A 19612-nucleotide genomic window follows, 5' to 3' on the forward strand; every position below is an offset into this window, starting at 1 on the left:
CTGGGGGGTTCTTCCACCACCGACCAGAGCGCTCTGACGTCTCCCTATCGCGAGCCTGGGCGCCCGGACTCCTGGCCCGGAAAACCATCCATCTCCCCTAGAGTGATAAAGAGGCTGGGCGTACAGTGCCCCCTCTCCCTTCCCCTCCTAGTCGCGCCCGCCTTCCCCACTCCGGATTAGGTCCGCCCATCCTCGACGCCAACACAATTTCGTGAACTGCCCCCTCTCTGGCCTCACTGGTCTCCCGCTTTTACTGAGCTCGCATCCAGCAAGGGGTAGAGAGCAGCGACCGGCAGCCTGATCTCAGAGGTAGAAAGGGGAGAGCACGGAGGATGGACGTTTTGTGACTGGGCTTTGCTGAAAGTGTTGGAACCGTGATTGCAGAGTACTCCTGATGTTCCAAACCTTTCCCTTCCAGGGACATCCTCCCCGCATCCCAGCCTTAGACCTCCGGGCTGGCCTCCCTCCCGCAGATCTCCGCTCCGCCCCGCCCCGCCCCGCCCCCAGCAGTCCCTCCACCGCGGCTTTCCCGGGCGCACCTGCCCACTCACACCGCGAGGTGGAGGACTGAACTCAAGACCCGCTTTGAGAACAGCGAGAATGCTAGTTGGACTAAACACAGGGCCCCTTCCATAAGCACACTTCTTCCATATAATAGAGAAGGAAACTGCCCTTCTGCTGATTTCCCTAGGCTGCGCCGGCCAGAGAGCTCCAACTGTCCCTCAGCTGCTACTGCCGCAGGAACAGGTCTCTAGAGGTGCTCAGCTTCCCTCTGGTCTTTCTGTTCTCTGGTCTAAAGACCGTTCACCCGCCCTATTCCTGAACAGTTAAATGCCATGAATGTGAAAGGGGCTCGCGCCATAGCAATGGGACAATAAATAGAAGCTGGTAGGATGCTGTTGCCCACGATTTGGCCGCCAGAGCTGCTCGTGTGGTTGTGCTTGTCATAGTTGAGGGCTAGTCCTTCCTCACCAAGGGCTGGTGACTTGCCTCTCTGGTGAGTCTTTAATGTTCCTTATCCACATGGTGTTGACAAGATTGAAGCTGAAAATGTACACTTTGGTCTGAGTATCTGGTGATTCAATGCATATTGCCTTTCTTAGGTGAGCACACACAACATGTTGCATGACTGAACACTAAAACATGTTTTTTTTTTTCTGTGCATGTGTTTGCCTGTAAGAGGAAAAAGGCTGATTTTATGATCATTATTAGTAGCCAAAGAAATACAATAATATTATTCTGGGGAGTGATCCAAGTGAAAATCAAAAGGAAAGAGTCTACAGTTGGCTTTGATTCCATCTCTCTTGGGTTACCAGCCTCTGCAGTGAGCCCCCCCCCCCAACTCCTCTGTGAACAGATGTTCACTGACAGGTGACTGATCATCCATAGCTTGCTCCCTCCCACTGGGTGAGCTTGCTTCAACACGGGGACTTGGGCTTGCTTCTCTGTACCCACACAGAGTGCCTGGATCACAGTGGTGTTCAACAAGTATTTGATGAATGAACAACTTATCTAAGATATGCTTAGGCCTGATGCCTTCTCCAACTCCAAGTCTTCGAAGGAACACTAAATTCTTTTCTCTCCACATTAACTTGTAGGAAAAAAAATGTCCTTCCCATTCAGTTCAATCAAGAAATTGATAGGAAAAAAAACACTGTAGAGACATTCAAGTATAGGAACAGTTCTACAGAAAGCACAATTTTTCTGCTAATGCAGGCAACACACACACACACACACACACACGTGTGTGTGTCCCTTGCAGGGCAAGATGTATCTGGGTCCCTCCATTCACCTCAGTTCTTGCTCTCAAAATTCCCAGCCTGCCACAGTCTGGCTGGGCACAAATGCCGCAGTCTGGCTGGGCACACAATCACGAGCCACCACACAGCTTGTAGATTCAAACAGCAACTCTTTATTCCCGAACTCATACCAGCCGTCTACAAACACGTTCTGGGGAACTCCACGTTCTCTGCCCAAATCCACGTTCTCTCCCAAATTCACCTCTCTGGGCATCTGTCTTCCAAAATATACTGTCTGAATCCCGTGAGAACTCAAGGGGAACTCAAGCAGCAGGATACGCCCTATTCCCAGCAGGAATAATCTTAAACCTTAAACCTGGAACCTAAACCGGGAACGCCCTAATCCGCCTTGGTCCTTGAGCAAGGTCACCTACATTCAATGTCACTGCAACATGGGGTACGCTGGCAAGGAAATTGTCATACCTACTTGGCTAATGGCTCCCAGCACCAGCCCACAAGATTTCTGCCACCAAACTAAGGCTGAGCCATGTGACTTGCTTGGCACCCTGTAAGGACAGCAACTGCATCAGCCTTGTTCAGAACTGCACTCACAGTGTGCATCCCAGTCCTAGGCACAGAGAAGGGACTCAATAGATGCAAATGGATACATCGTCTTGCAGGTATAGGATGTGAGTCTAGTTCCCTAGCCAGAAAAGATAATGATTTGTTTTCAGAGAACAGAACCATTGTACATTTGATTCAGCTTTGCTGAAGGTGTTGGAACCCGAATTGCAGAGAACCCCTGATGAGCCCAAACAGATCCTGTTTGGATGCCCTCTCTTAATGAATGCCTTTTAAAGTTCTCACCAAGGTGTGTCAGGTAGAGATGATCAATCCCACTGACTTGGTTAGGGGAAACTTAACTGCTATGAGAAAGAGATCTCACTGCAGGGACCCACCTGAAAGAGAAGTTGGTTTCCTTTTTTTTTTTTAATCCAGGGCAGGTATTCCAGGTTGGCGGGCAGGTCTATTCCTCATGGATATTCACCCCTTTCTTGAATCTTCCATTCAGGAACATCTAATCTAATTTTTTTCAAGTAACTGTTCCATCCTGTGCCTCTCCCATTCCCCAGAGCAGTGCTCCCCAGAGGATTAGCCCACAGGGAGCTGAGAAGAGTGTGTCAGAATGCAAACGGATGCTCTTCATCCAGAATGTCATGCGCTGGGAAAAAACTGTCACCTGAATTAAACAATGGCCTGTTGATTCGTGGTCTGGAACAAGCCCTCAACTCATTATGAATAGATAACAAGTAACTGATCTGTTGGACCACAAGTCCAACAGATTCCCTCTGTCCTATAGCACTGTCCCTGTCTGCATGGCCTGGGTGGCAGCTGGCAGGACAGGGAAGATGGCATGCCCACTGTCTTGCTATACCAGTTCCAACATAGCTCTGATCTCTTTTGCTCATGTTCCTTTGGGTAAAAGTCAGCCACATGGCCACAGGTAGTTGCAAGAGGGGTTGTGGTTGCAGTTGACGGTCAGTGATATACTAGCCCTGATTGCTGCACTTTGAAAGGAGCCAGTGAAGTTTGATGGACAGCTAAGAATCTGCCAGAACCAGCCTAAGGGTGTCAAAGGCCTGGAGGAAGCTTACAACTTTTACTTAATAAAATAAAACTAAATTCTACAAGGTTAGTTAGGAGGAGAGTTCCCTCATAGAGATGAGCAACTTGACCTTGAGCCACCTCCTCCACCCCAAAGATAATAGTCCTTTAGGGGTTCTATTGCTATCACCATGGGCAGTAACCCTTAGGCTCATTGGGCTGCTATTGCCCAAACTAGGACACCCCTTCCTTGAATCTTCCATTCAGAAACATCTAATCTAATTTTTTTTTCAAGTAACTGTACCATTTAGTACAAAAGTGCTGTGTAACAAGCAGCAGATAACATGAGGTTTATTTCTCCTGTGTGTGCAGTGGGGCTGGTGCTGCTCAGCAGTGGCATGTGGGCTCCTCTGTTTTGGCTCCAGGCCAAGGTTGGGCTTAGGTTTAGGTGCCTGCACATGTTTTTCATCCTGTTGGAATCAGCCAGCTGGCAAGAGCATGTTCCTCTTCTGGCAGGGCAGAGAGTACAATCAGCAGGGCTCCTGAAGCCTGAACTTAGGGCTCACATGCTGTCATTTCTCCCTGGTGCTATTGGAAGTCACATGCAAGCCACCTGGGCAAGATCACAGCCAAAATGTGGGGAAGCATGCACCAGGGACCAGGAGATGGCTGCAGGGAGAAGTAAACAATGGGGTCCCTATGGCCATGCAGAGTAGAGGGAAACAGATACTTAGTGACATCCTGCAAAAGAATCTGGCCCAAAGGAAGATGTTTATTCACCCTTGGCTTGGCATCTCTGGGGTTAGAGGGTGTGTAGGGCCATACCCCTGGGGGCCTTTCTCTCCAACCCCATGTGGTATTTTCCAGGAAATCCAATGTTGGTTTCTCCCTGTGCAATCTCTATGGCTTCCAGCCTGAAATACATTCTTTTTATGTTTATGTAGGTTTCAGGTCTCTGTACCATGACTTTTCTCTTCCAGAAATCATGGCTGTATGATGTGATTTTTAAGGGGGTTCCCCCACCCAGACTTGGATGGTCTAATTTAATCAAGCCTCTTTGTATGCTAAGAAGAGAGACCCACTTAAGCTAGCTCAAGTAAAGTGGGATTTGTTGTAAGGACACACTGGGAATGTCATGAGCCCAAAGACAGGAACTGGGTGGTCCATCCGAGTCTCAGTGAAACCAGAACTAGTCCTTAGGTCCCCCATAGCCTTACTCCATGTTGTGTTCCCTCCTCTTTGCATCTGCTCCTTTCTCCTCTCTGTAGACTTAATTTCAGGTCCTCCACGCATTCTCATTCCCACATAAATTCAGCCTGCTCTGCAGCCCACTGCACCTACCCCAGGCTCCTGTAATGGAGCAACTTCCCCATAGCCTCCTAACTTCTGCTTCCACTGGAAACTGCCTCTGTCTTTCAGTTTCTCATCTCCAGGTTTCCAAGAGAAATAGGATCAACCTATCTGTTTTGGTCCAGCTACACAGGTTTAAGTTGCCCAAGATCTTACAGATGCATGAGTCCTGTGGATGCCTCTGGCAAGGGTCTAGCAATGCATGATGGTAGCCGTGGCCACGCTCACTCCACAGGACTCTGGGCAGGGCTGTGTTCCTGTGCATAGGTGAGGCAGGCACCCAGACGTCTCTTACACAGCATTCTTTTCCCTAGACCCTCAGGTGTGTCGTCTTGGGCCTGATGTTTCATGATTTGTGCTGAATCCTTTAGCTAAGCCCCACACATTTCATCTCTCAGGGCAATTTTTGTTATTTTCTCCTATGAAGTTCAAGTTTTGAAGTTCAAGATTTTTACTATGAAAAAGGTCCTATTTAATTTCCTGTTTCAATTTACTGGAGCATAAGGAATTGTCCATTAGCATTTCTAAGTAGGTAGAAATAACCAGTATTCCCAGAGTTGATGTAATTCCAACCCAAATCACTGAAACACTGATAGTAGTAGGTTTTTGCAGCTGTGTCAGAGTAACTGAATATGTTTAAAGGGACTTCTTGAAATATTGAAAATGGCTCATGCATCTATACCATTGCCTTAGGAGATGACAGGTTGGAGTCCCTGCTTAAGTTTAAAAGGCTATTTTGTAAATGAAGTTAGCCTAGTGAGAGGACTACTTAAGCCATCCCTGATCATGGGCACACTGATGCCAATAAGGGTCTGGGGGGCATGTCAGCTGCAGTGGGGTGTCCCCAGATTCCCAGGCTCAGGCTAGAGCAGAGTAGGCAGTTGCAAAGAAGAACTGCGGGAACAGGAGCAATGATTGAAGCTCAGGACCCAGGCTTACCTGGAGTCCATTCACTCTACCAGTTAGGAGGTATGGTGTGACCTCAGGCCACACTTCAAAACTGCATCTCAGTTTCTCCATCTGGGAAATGAGTTGGTAATGACTTCCCCACTCCAGTACTGAGAGGGTTAAATGAGACCATATGCATCTATTGACTGACAGCTACTTAGTTTTTGTAATTAATAATAGTGGAGAACTCTCAATAGAGCAAGAGACTTTCAGTCTGATTTTGAGTTTCAAGATGGCATAATGTCCTTGTTCAGTGCCTAACCCAATGTCACGTATCAAGTCTTCTGAAGAAATAGAGGCATGATATTGTATCATGCCAATAATAATTGCCACTTTGTATCTATTAGGTCCCAGGGACTGTGTGGCTGTTAGGTGCATTTGCTCATGTCATCTGCACAGCCGTCTTATGAAGCCAGGGTTATTCATCCATTTTATAAATAAGGAAACTGAGGCTCAGAAAAGTTAAATAACTTGCTCAATACTCAGATGACAATCAGCAGAGCCAAGATTTGACCTCAGAGCTATATGATTCTCAAGCTCTGAGTGTAGTAAATATGACAGGAATGAACTTCTTTGTAGTTGAGCTATTCCAGGGTTTGATAAATTTTGCCAGCCAGAAAACAGAAAAAGAATTTTAAAAGATAATTTCAGAAGTTGGGGGTGAGGTCAATCCTCTGGGGGAAGTCCCACTGTGGGCCCCTCTGCTTGCCCACTTTGTGCTGTTCCCCGCCCCCAGCCCACCCTGCCTCTGGATTTGCCTGCGTTGCCTCCCAGCCTGCAGGTGGAAGTAGGCGGGAGTAGTGGGAGCATATAATTTGCTTTCTGGAGAATAACAGGCTCATAGTTTTGGCTACAGAAAGGATGGCCAGAGTCCCAAAATATAGCCCACAGTGTTTGAAACTAAAAATGTATCTCGAGATTTTCCTACTTGCACATCTTACTGCACGCTGTTCCTTGAGTTGTAGATGCTCTCCGTGTGTCACCCATTGCCTTCCACGGTCTTCCAGATTACCAGGCAGATTGGAGGGGGTGAGTACCCTAGACCCAAGATGACAGCTAGTCTAATCCAGGGCCTCTCAACCTTGGTACCATTCATATTTTGGGCCAGATAGCTCTTGGCTGTGGGAGCCGTCCTGCCCACTGTAGGATGCCGAGCTGCAGTCCTGGCCTCTAGGTGCCAGCGGCCCCCCTCAGTTGTAACAACAAAAATATCCCCAAATGTTGCCAAATGTCGCAAGTTGCCAAATGTCCCCACTGGTCTCATCTAATTGCTTTGGTTCCTTGACCCCATGTTTGCTGGACAGTCCTGATGTCCATGCTTGGACAGCTCTAGGGTTGGAGAGAACTCACTTGTTCTCAGCTTTGGAGAAAACTAAGTTTAGAAAACACCTCCTTCTGGTCCACCTTGTAGAGACTCTTCTAGAGACTTTAATGCATCTCTCCAGCTCCCTAATCACCCCTTCCTGGTCTCCCCTGACCACTGGGCCTCGTGGCAGGGTCTCCAATGCCTACAGATGCCATCATGGCACGCTCGGCTTCTTCTTGGTACTAGAAGTTCTCCATGCCGTCAACAGCTCCTCACACAGAAGGGCTGTACCTCCCCTCCTTGCCCTGACCAAACTGGACGATCAGATTAGACACTGTCCAGGTCATGGTTTCTCCATTAAAAAGCTGAGAGACAGGAATGCTGACCACAAACCCAGGATGCCTTGGACCATCCTCAGAGGGAATTGAGCAGTGATCCAGAGATCTGGTGAGCAAGGGGCATGATTTTTCAGAACTTTCTACAGGTCTATTCTCATGTCAGGTAGACTCCTAATTGAAGGACCTAGACCTTGGAAAACGAAAGCCATTGTGTCCTCCAGGTCTACACTGCCGGGAAGGCTGAGCGGTCTCAGATCTTATGACTGCTCCTCAGATCAAGCCGAGGCGAGGACCAGGGCAGCCATTCCTCAGGTAATGTAGAGCGTGGGCAGAGCAGGCGATGGCGCCGGGCTGGCACAGTTCTGAGCTGAACAACTCATTCTTTCTTCTAAGGAACCTTCCGCACAGAAGACCATGAATGTAAAACCGCTTCGTAGACACTGGAAGAGCTGAATGCACAAACACAAAATATGAAGTTCAATGGTCTGTGAATCTCCACCCTCCTGGCTCGATGGCTTCTGGCCAGACCCTCTCAGCTCTGGCCAGGCAAAGTTGCAAACCAAGTTTAGTAGCAAGTTCCTAAGGAAAAGATTATGCAGAAAATTCTCTGAAATGCCATTAGCTTAACCTGATTTGACTTATTAAATCAAGAGACATCTATCAGTCTCTCTTGTTCTCCCTCTTGGTGGCGCCCAGCACGGTGGCACCCAGGTATTCAGACCAATGTATTACATTATGGCGGAAACGGGGGTGTCTGGGAGGACAAGAACATAGAGCCCCCTCACAGTGACCTGGGAAGGCTCAGGACAGAGAGGGGCTCTGCTGGTAACACAGGGACATGCACAGTGCACAGGGTTTGGTAGTAAATATCATTTATGGTAGAGTGAGAAGTGCTTTGTATTGATATCTAATTTAATCCTTATTGATGAGAGGTAATTTTATTGTCCCTTTCTTGGGGAAGGGGAGGCTGAGAAAAAGGGAAGCATGTGTTCATGGCCAAGCAGCTGGCATTAGAACCTTAGAAGTATGGTATAGACCCTTCTCATCAAACACTCTTCTTCAGTGCTAAGCACTGAGTGACAACAGGTTCACAGAGGCCTGGACCTTGTAATACTCTTTCTAATCTCAAGCACGACCTGTCTGCTTTATCCCAGGTTCTCCAGAGAAACAGAATGAACAGGACATGTCTACCTACTTATCTTTCTGCCTATTTATTAGAGATTTATTTCAAGGTATTGACTCTGGTGATTTTGGAGGCCTGACAGATCCAAAATATGGAGGGCAGGTGAGCAGTGGAGACCTGGGAAAAAATTAATGTTGTAAGTTCAAGCCAAACACAGGTTGCTGGCAGAATTCCCTATTGCCTGACAGGTTAGTCTTTGTCTATTAAGCATGCAACTGATTGGGCATGGCCCACTCACATTGGTAGGGTAATGGACTTTACTCAAGCTTACTGATGGCATCTTTTAAAAATGACTTTACAGAAGCATCAAGAATAATGTTTGACCAAAATATCTGGGTATGGGGACCTGGCCACATTGACAGATAAAATTAGCCATCATGATGTCCCCCCTATTTGTCGAGTTGGGGGCACCTGCTGTCAATGCTGCCATAGCCCCTGATTCATTCTGCATTTCCTTTAGGTATTAGGCAAATAGCACTTTTCCTGAAGCTCTGCCAAAGCAAAATTGGGATTTTCCAGAAGGAATTTGGCGAGGAACAGAGGAAGTGAAAAGAAAAAGAAAACCATGAAAATGGAGATGTAGACAGGATTTTTTAGAAATATGTCAACTTTATTGAGGTATAATTTGCATATTAAAATGCATCCTTTTTAAGGGGCTGCTTTATTGAGTTTTGACAAGTGCATACAACCACCACAATCAAGATAGTGAACATTCCTGTCACATCAACTAGTTCTCTCAACTTTAGAAAATCACTGATAGGCTTTTGCTATAACAGACCAATTTTGTCTTTTCTGGAATTTCGTATAAATGGTGTTCTACAGTCTGTCATCTTTTGCATCTGGTGTCTTTCGGTGCCATATGCTTTTGAGATTCAGAGACTGCTGCATCTATCAGATGTATGTTTCTTTCTACTGAGCAATAGTGTCCCCTTGTGTGGCTGTCTCTCAATGTGTTTACTCATCTGCCCACTGATGTATATTTGGGTTGTTTCCAGTTTTTTGTGATTTTTCTTTTGTCGCCTTTGTGTTGTTATTGTTGTGTTTTGTTGGCTAGACTCTTTTTCTGATACTACAAACTGATCCTCCCTGTCTGAAAAACTCTATCAAGTTATTCCTCCATATTTGAGGATGGGTCTAATTCTATGTTTACTACACAGAAATTCCTGGTGGATCTTTACTCCAGTGAATCTTCAAGCTCCTCCCTGAGTGCTCACCTCCAGAAAGGCATGGCTTCCACTCCTACAGGTTTGTGATTTCGGTTCCTTTGGATGAACTCCACTGAACACAACAACTGGTTTAGCCCAGTTTGACTCCCTCTGGCCCACACTTCAGCTGGAATGTCAACTGCTCAGACAGTAGGGGCCAGGGTACTTGGCTGAGGCAAGTGGAGAAAGAGGCTGTGGCAGACACCGTTACTAGCTTACCCAGCACCCACTGCACCTTTCTTCCTTGCAAAGAGAACCTGAAGCCCAGACTCAAGCAACGATCTGGCTTCAGCTCAGTGGTGGCAATCCTGTTTCCTCCTTTCCAGGTCTCTCCAAGGGCAGAAGTGGACATGAGACCTAGAGCTAAGTGGAGGTCAGCTTGCAGGGGCTTCTGAGAAAGCTTTTGCCTTTTTGATAAAGAGCACAAATATAGAAGATACTGCCCTTCTACCTTCCCCTTGCCTTGAATGTAGACCTCCCAATGAGCTCTAGCAACCTTCCTGTGCAGTGAGGGACAGGCCAAGAAACACAGAGAAACTTTAGCCCTGATGAAATGGGAAATCATCATTGGTATTTGTCCACTTCTGTGTTCTTGTTACATGTGACAAATAAACCCCTATTACTTTAAGCTCTCCTCTCTCTCTCTCTCTTTCTCTCTACACACACACACACACACACACACAAATATATATATATTTTAGTTGTAGGTGGACACAATACCCTTTTATTTATGTGGTGCTGAGGATCGAACCCAGGACCTCACACATGTGAGACGAGTGCTCTACTGCTGAGCCACAGCCCGAGCCCTTTAAGCTACTATTAATAAGGCTTTTGTTATAGCCAAATAAGTCCTTAGACTATATAGGAAGGTTTTTTTGTTTTGTTTTGCTTTTTGGGTTTTTTTGTATTGGGGGATTAAATGCAGGGCACTTCACCCTGAGCTACATCCCCAGTTCTTTTTATTTATTTAATTTTGAAGGGTCTCACTAAGTTGCTTAGGGCCTCTATAAATCCCTGAGGCTGGCCTTCATCTTGCAATACTCCTGCCTCAGCCTCCCAAGACGCTGGGGTTACAGGTGTGAACCCCTGTGCCCAGCTTATGGAGGTTCTAAAAGGAACATTGGAGCAGATGAAAGACAAATGTCATGTTTCTTTGACTAGGGCCAATCTTACCTACAAACAGAACTCACCTCTTCTCAAATCTTCTAGTAATCTCCTAGGTTTTCTTTCTGGTTCCTTCTGCCCTCTTTTTTCCTCCCAGAGAATGTAAGTGGGTCTTCTCTTCTCTACCATTTGTTGTGTGTCCCTGGGAAAAACACTTAACCTCTCTGCAGCTGCATTTCTTCCTGTCTGAAATATGGATAATAATACCTGGTTGCTCTGAGGATCTAAAGGAAATAGAACAGCAAAATAAAGTTCTCCTAACAGCCTCTCCTGGATCTGCAGGAACCCCATGGGTGATGACAATGAAGACGGGGGAAGGTGTGCAAGGCTCGGAATCATGTGGAAGCTGCACTAGGACACCCCCTTCCTGCATCCCCACTTTCCTGTAGCAAAGCTGGGACCTCTAAACTAAGATCACAGGAAATGCAGGTTTGCAGCTGCCACTTCCTGCCCCCGCTGCTGCAAAGTCCCCTTCACCATGCAGTAGGCTGGGATATCAGGCCACCTTGCAAGGTGTGTTGGAGGATACCAGCTGTCCCTCCAGTGCCTCCACCACAGCCCCGCCCACGTGGGGGGGTGCTATTGATTACTCAGACCTTCGCACAGAAGCAAACCTAACTGCAGAACCTGTCTCCCATTGCATTTCATCTTATTGAGTTCTGACCAAGGTTCTCACATATCCAGGTCCTTTGGTAAATTAAACTTTGATTCATCTTCCGTATTTGCCATTTCTCATTCATTTTGCATCATCTGCAAATTTAATCTAAGTCAAGTTTACTTTCCCTCCAGGTTATTAATGAGCACTGTATATTGGATGATACGGTTTCCGGTATTGAGCCCTATGGGATCTCTCTTGATTCCTATTCACATTCGAATCTAATTTAAGATGCCACCAATTATCATTTGTATTGGCCATTTGTCAACAAAACCCAAGATGACATTACAGTCAAATCTTCCAGGCTCTACTTCTTTAATTGCTCTATGAATTGCTTGGGTCAGAGGTTTCACATCAAATAAATGTTGAAATGATTTCCACTGAATTCCCCTGTGGGGTTTCAAGGCTGTAATTGTATTCAAAAATGGTTGTGCCTATATTAGAGAGAATAATTGGAGGCTTTTGAATCTGCCTGGCTTCTTGCTCATTAGATTCTCTTTCACCATGTGCATAGAGATCCATTTTCTTATTGAATTTCTTAACTTCTTACCTGGAAGGACGGGCAGACCACCAAACGCTCATTTCCTGAGTCACCTCATTGATGGATGCTCTTCTGCTTCTAAAGTTTGGAACCCTCCAGGCCCCAGGTTCCTGTTGTCTCCCCAGCTTGTGCTGTGGCTTTTGGGTACTGAGAGCCTGAGGTGTCTCCCTCTTCTGCTTGAGCACCAAATTTTAGGTACCCCTTACCTAGTTAGTGGTCAGTCATTCCATTATCTTCTAGTCCAGGGTTCCCAGTCTTGACCAATTGTGTCCCCTCCCACACCCACTCCCCACTGGAGCAACGGCAATGCCTGCAGGGAGTTTTGGTTGTCACCACTCAAATGGTGGGGGACAGTGCTACTGGTATCAACTGGGGCAGGGCCAGGGAGGGATCTCTAATCATCTCACAACGCACAGCACAGTACCCCACAACAAAGGGCTTTCTGGCCCAAAATGCCAATAGTGCTAAAATCAAGAGATCCTGTAAAATCCAAGCCATTCTCAAAGTTGTCCCCCGTCACTGCCACCAAGGAAGAGGGAGCAGTTAACTGAGAGGCAGAGATCTGCTGCCCACTGGCTCTTCACCTCCCGCCTCTGGCTACCTCTCTTTCCCCATTAGATCTAGGAAGGGGTCAGGTCTGTAGTAGAGATTGCAAATTCTTAAATGCCATTTCACTCCCTGCCTTCCATTCCCTCCTGTGTCCTTCCTTCCCTCCTTCCTTCCTTCCTTCCTTCCTTCCTTCCTTCCTTCCTTCCTTCCTTCCTTCCTTCCCACTCTTCTTTCCACCCACCTTTTCTCTTTCCCTTCATCTCTCTTTCCCTCCCCTTCTTTCTTGCTTCCTGATTTCTTTAAAGTCTATTTATTGGGCTCTAGCCACAGGCCAAGCACTGTCACAGACACTGCAGATGCGGAAGTTCATAAACAGACAGAATCCCTGCCCACAGGGGGGAGTGAGATAGAGCCCCACAGCAGGCATTTCAGAGGCGTGTAGGTGCTTCAGAGAAGTCAGCGCTCTCTGATCTGTACAGTGACCACTCATTTTAGTGGCCCCAAACCCAGCCTCTCATCTGGGCCATGCAGAAGCTTCCGGAGACAGACTCTGGAGTTCGACTCCTGGGTTTTCTACTCATGAATTCTGTAGCCATCAGCAAGTTTATTCATCTTTTGGAGCTTTAGTTTCCAAGAAAGTAATGACATCTCTCTCGCACAGTTGTTCTAAGGATTAAAAGAGATAGTGTATATTAAGGGCTCAGCACTGGTCTTGGCGTTTTGTAAATTCTCAATAAAGGAGCTGTTATAATGTCCATATGGAGAAGAATCCTCCTGCCCATATGTTATCCTTTGCAATGAACCACCACTGCCCACTTCTTCCCCTGGTGGATACTGGGAAACAGAGACTTACTAAATACCACTCGGGTGGACACCTGGCCCTTCTCCCCCCTGATCCTGACTCTCCTGTTATCTAAGTCCTCCACCAGTGGAGTCGATGAGAAACCGCTGCACTGATGTTAAAGGTGGTGGGACTGATTTTATTCAGAGACTGCTGCAGCCGGGGAGATTGATGTCATTGTGGAACTGAACTCAATTCCACTGAAACAAAAGAGGAGACTTCTTAACCCCTGGGTTTTGATAAAGGAAAAGGGTGTGTAAGTGGGGGTGTCACCAATGGAATTGGGCCCTCTGTGCTTGCTAATTTGTTCTTGTCTTGAGGAGAAACAAACTTCTCATATTTTTTAGACAAGAGGTAGTTTTGCAGGTTGGGTGGGGTGCCTACTCAGCCTCCCGAAGAGGCGGAGGCCAGAAAGCCAGCTTCCTCCATGTTTGTGTTTCAGAGGGACAACTCCCAGGTCCTCCGGGAAATGTTTCTGGATGGAAGAAGACCTACACCTCTAAGAGTTTATAATTGTAAGTTTTCTAAAGTAAGTTTTCTCTAGCAATGGGAAGTCGGGGGCATATAGTCAGGTTTCAGTTGGAACAAACAGTAAGTTCTGGCAACCTTTGAACTTTCTCAACCAGACAGTTTAAGGGCCATTCTAGGGACACAGTCTTGGCTGGTAGGAGCTCTGATGGCATTTGGTCAAGCCTCGGTGTGGAGCAGTTGGATGGAGTCATTTGTGCCCAGAGGCTTGCAGTGGTTGATGGGTAGGCTCTCCCGTGGACCTCGTCCTCCTTGCCCATGGTCATGGGTTTCTGTGGACTTCCTTCTCCTAAGAGGAGTCTTGGTGTATCTTTTTTCTTTATCTTGGGCCTGAAAAAAAGCTTCACATTTCATTATTGCTCAGCCTCCTGAGGGTGTGGCAGATGTTGTCATCTGTTAATAGACAGGTTCTAGTTCAGAGAAACACCTTTTAAAAATCCGTTTGAACTTTCTTGTCAAAAATGTAAAGTATCTGGGAAGGACTATGGTAAAAAATTAAAGTCCCCTTTTCTCCAAGCCCAATTCCCCAGGGTGGATCATCCCTAACTGGGTGCGGTGGCACATGCCTGTAATCCCAGTAACTCTGGAGGCTGAGCAGGAGGATCACAAATTCAAGGCCAGCCTTTGCAAATTAGCAAGACCCTATCTCAAAATTTAAAATAAAAATTAAAAAGTCAGTGGGTGTAGCTCAGTGGTAGAGGGCCCCTGGGTTCAATCCCCAGCACAAACAAACACATTACTAACGTTCTTTATGAAAGCTTATCATGCGCCTCAGAGGCTGGTATTATTACCCCACTTTCCAGGAGAGAAAACCAAGGCCTTTTCCCATTTGCATGGTGACCAGTTGGGAGGTTGGGGAACAAGGACGGAGACCCAGGCTCTCTGACTGCGTTTGCTCTTTCCCGCAATGGCCTGTGCAAAGGGTTTTATTTTCCCCTTTTTAGTCAGGATCACATTCTATCCAGAAGTTGGCTTGATTCACCAAACAATAGGCTAAGGCTGTTTTCCTGTCAACACGTAAGTCCACCTTGTTCTTCTGAAGGAGTGTTACCTCTCGCCTGTTTGACCCTGATCCTCTTGACGGTGATTTCAGTTACTGCCCACTTATTGCCAGTGCAAACAGTGTCATGATGAGCTCCTAATTACAGGATTTCATACACATTTGCGTCTCTGTTTGGTAGTCCTAAAAGTAGAATGGTGGTATCAAAATTTATGCCCATTTAGATTTTGCTGGTCATTATTTTTTTAAATTTTTTATTTATTTTGATTTGTTTTAATTAGTTACAAATGACAGTACAATGCTCTTGACAATTATATCCCATCTGACTCAAGTGCTGGTCATTATTAAAGGGCCCAGAGGACACCTTTAAGATATTGCTGTGTGACTGGGGCCGGGGGATGCCTCACTTGGTTTACTTCTGCCAGAAACACTTGGCCTTTCACCGTGTCCTGAATCCTCAGGAAAAACAGCCAGTTAATGACTGAGAGCAAATTAGTGGGGAGGGTCCCATGGGGCTGGGGAGGCTCCCTGGAGCACCTCCATGTATTGAGAATGTTGAAGTAAATTAACTGTTAATCCTTATGAGTGGCGTGGGTGTGATAAACCTGGCTTCAGTTTGACAAGAGGGGATCCCGATCATCTTCCATAATTCATGAGGATAGGTGTGAATGCAATCACAATTCAGCCTCTAATCCTCCGTTGGTGCTGGGTCTATATTCTTTACCTAAAGCCTAAATGTCCTAAGCAGGTTGAAATTAACAGTTACAGTGGTCCTGAGGAACTTCTTCCATTTGAGTCCCCTCCCCGCTGCTATCACCTTTTAACTTTCTTGTATGCTAAAGAAACCAGATAAACCCATTTTAATTGGTTTTTAAAATATGCATACCAAGAAAGAGCCCCCTAATTTGAAGGAAGCTTACTGATTTGTTTTATTTTGTTTTGTTTTTCAACCTCAGGCAAAATGATCCAGGAATGAGCCTAGGGACAGGAAGACATTAATGCCAGTAATCTCATTGCTTTGTCGTTAAAGTAGTATGTATGGAAATGACAAAAACAAAAGATTAGAACTGCCACCTATTTGTCATCATTGGGCTTACAGCATGGTAGCTACAGTGTCTTCCAAAGGACAGGACAGATAGGATCTAATCATATACTGAGGGACATGGCTGTCTATACCACTTTGATGCAGTTGAAGGAGTGTGTGTGTGAAGGAGTGTGTGCACGCGCACGCCTGTGCACACACACGTGCATGTTATTCCACATTTAATGATTATCCCTGTTCCCAGTGTGTAAACACAAACATATCCTCTCCCTCATTCCCTCCCTGCTTCTGATCTCCTGTCTGCCTTTGCCCAGACATTTGCAAAAGGAAAAAGAGCCCTGGCAGAGCAGCTTGCTCGTCAAGTTAAGGGCCTTGGCATTTCTCCTGGGTCTCCCACAGCAACGAGGAGAGAGTAGAACACGCAAATCAAGCTAGGAAACCTCCTAGCCACGTGGCCCCTGGGTGCAGGGAAGAGCGGGTCTGTTTGTTATTGGCTGCATGACATAAAATGGACACATACAGTCCTGGAAGTCCAAAAGGAGCAAGAAAAAGCCAGCCAGGACACCTAAGCACTTCCCACGGAACCCATGGCAAGCACGCAGCATTGCATCCTGACCCTGCGGCGCAGCTCAGGCCGGGTACGTTGGTCTCTGCTCAGAGCTATTCTAGTTGCTGCATCCATGAGAGTCCTGCTGTGGCTGATGCCGTCCGAGGGTGGGTTTCTGGGTATTGATCACCAGGCTTGCAGCTGAATAACTTCCATTTCTTTCATGTCTATAAACACCATCTGTTTGGGGGAAAATGGTAACAGGAAAAGGAGAGGGTGTAAGCAATTAGAGAGGCAAGCTGTGTGTGTGTGTGTGTGTGTGTGTGTTGAAGGAGGATCTGCTTCAGTTAAGAGGAAGCTCCAAGGCTGGGATGGGATTTTTCTATGTATTTTCCCCACCAATGAGGCTGAGGTGGGGAAAGCAATGACATTGAATAATGTTTGCTGAGATCTTCAGGGTGGTCAGTAATGAATTTGGAGAATGACTATGTCAGGAGGGTGTGGGGGGTGTCCCATGTTCACCTCACTCCTTCCCAGTCTATCAGCCCCTGCTGTCTGGAGAGACTATACCTCCAGGGGGTGACACCATACGCCCCGCCTTCACACTCCCAGATTTTGCTCAGCCTGTTGCAACCATGGCAATGAGCATGCATTCACCTCCCACCTCTGCCATCAGATTTCCTCAGGAACTCCACTTGGAATCCACACCCCAGAGTTCAGTTCAGGTATGTGCTTTCCAGCCATGTGATCAAGGGCTCCATGATGAGAGCAGTCATGGGCTTCTCCAGGGTGCAGATGGCCCAGTTCTAACAGGAGTAGTTTCCACACTGGTTGACTCAGCAGTAATTCCAATGACCTTCCTGGGATGGAGCTGTGGGATGAGCCCTTGGGGTCGATGGAAGAAGGAGTTTTACAAGGACCAGAGTAAATTCAGCGGCACAAGGAGACTATATGGTTTCACAGCAGTTTTTATAAAACAGAAAAAGAGATGGGGGATTCCTTAGGAACAGAATATGTCTAAGGCAAGAGGGTCTTGTGGCTGCTAAAGAGGCTGAGGCGAGACTAGGCTCTGTTAACTGATGCGGAGGCAGGGGACTGAGTCCTACTATTGATGAGACACTGGGTCACAGAGAGGCATTGTGGTGCAATGGAAGAGGCTGAAGATGAGGGTGAAGATTGAGTTTGCCTCCCAGGTCTTCCCCTGAAGGCTTGGCTGGTTTCTTTAGACAATCCATCTTATTGAGCCTCCGTTTCCTGATCTGTATTATGTGAGTTCTTGTTCCTTTCTTGCATATCTCAAAGGGTTGGAGAAAGAACCAAAGAAATTCAAATAATAAAAAATATTATTTATTTATAATAAATCCTGACATGGATCCAGTTCTCAGCATTGCATCTTGGTAGGTGGATGGTACCTATTACATCATGGTAGAACATCTAGGGATCAGAGAAAGTGGGGAAGGCTGGGGTGACCTACAAATTTCCATGTCTCACCAGCCGCATGAAATAGGAGAAAACCCGCAGGCTTAGCTGTCCCGCTAACTAGCTTTAGTTAACTAGCTTTGCAGCCTTACTAGCCTTGTAACCTTAGGTCAAGTTACTTAAGCTTCCCGAGTCTCAGGTTCCCTATCTGTTACCTGGATAATCACAGGGAATTTGAAGACTGCATAAAACCCTATATATAAAGCACCTGGCATACATGACTAATAGTTGCTAGATTCTTCCCTTTCTGAAGGAAGTGAGAATGTGTTCTCCGGAGGAGGAGGGTCTGAAGAGGGACCATATTGTTGTTTTCAAACATCTGAAGGCTGTCATGTAGAATGAGTAAACTTTTTATGTGTTGCTTAAGAAACTAGAAGCAGTGGGTGAGAGTCTCAGGGACTTCTGTTCAATAGGAGTGGAGCACTTTCCATGCTGTTCCACAGAACACACTGCTCCATGAAGGACGGAGCACCTGTCACTGCTAGGTGTTAAAGCAAGGCTTGATTCACCACCTGTCAGGGACGCTGTAAAAGACAGCCCTGCTGTGGGAGAGAGGGTAGACAGTAGTTCCCACTGCACTTTAAAATTCTTTGATCCATAACATGATGTTCCTTTAATTCCCTCGTATGCATTTTTACTCACAGATAAAACATATAAAAGCAGTCCCTTTGTTTTAGTAAGCTTTTTATTGCTGTGACCAAAATACTCGACAAGAACAATTTAGAAGAGGAAGTTTATTCTGGCTCCTGGTTGCAGAGGATCAGTTCATGGTCAGCCCACTTCATAGCTCCAGGCCTGAGAGAGGGCCTGGAGAACATCAGGGTGAAAGGGTTTGGTGGAGGGAGGCAGCTCAGGACATGGCAAGCAGGAAGGGGGTGGGTGGGAAGGGACGCTGTGCTCACCAGGGACAAAATATAATTCCAAAGGTACACCTGCCTATGGTTACCACCCATCAGTGAATGAATCCACTGATTAGGTCACACCTCTCGTAATCTAATCATTTTACCTCTGAACTTTTTTTTTTTTTCCTGAGAGGAGCTGGAGATTGAACTCAGGGGCACTCGACCACTGAGCCACATCCCTATTTTGTATTTTATTCGGAGACAGGGTCTCACTGAGTTGCTAAGCACCTCGCTTTTGCTGAGGCTGGCTTTGAACTCACGATCCTCCTGCCTCAGCCTCCTGAGCTGTAGGGATGACAGGAGTGTGCCACTATGCCCAGCTTCTTCATTTTCTTAAGAGTGTTACAAGTATATATCACAAGTCATGGTTCACAAGATGTGGCTCTGTTATTGATATCTAGTCCTATTTATTTATTTTATCATTTCTACCAAGGAATTGCCCTGTGAGTTCCTCAGGAGTGTGTATTTCAGTTTCCAAACATGTTGACAATTAAATTAATTTTTCACCTCGCTGCTTTTTTTAATAGAAACTCAATAGTCAAAACTTGTTTGGAATTTGTGTCTTGATATGTGATCCTTTTCTTAAAATGTTCTCCATGTTCTTTAAATGAGAAATATTTTCTACTTTATTGGATGCAGACCTACACATCTATGACTTATATCAAATTTTAAATCATACTGAATAAGTCT

Source organism: Marmota marmota, unplaced genomic scaffold (assembly GCF_001458135.2).
Source record: "Marmota marmota marmota unplaced genomic scaffold, marMar, whole genome shotgun sequence".
Classification (NCBI taxonomy): domain Eukaryota; kingdom Metazoa; phylum Chordata; class Mammalia; order Rodentia; family Sciuridae; genus Marmota; species Marmota marmota.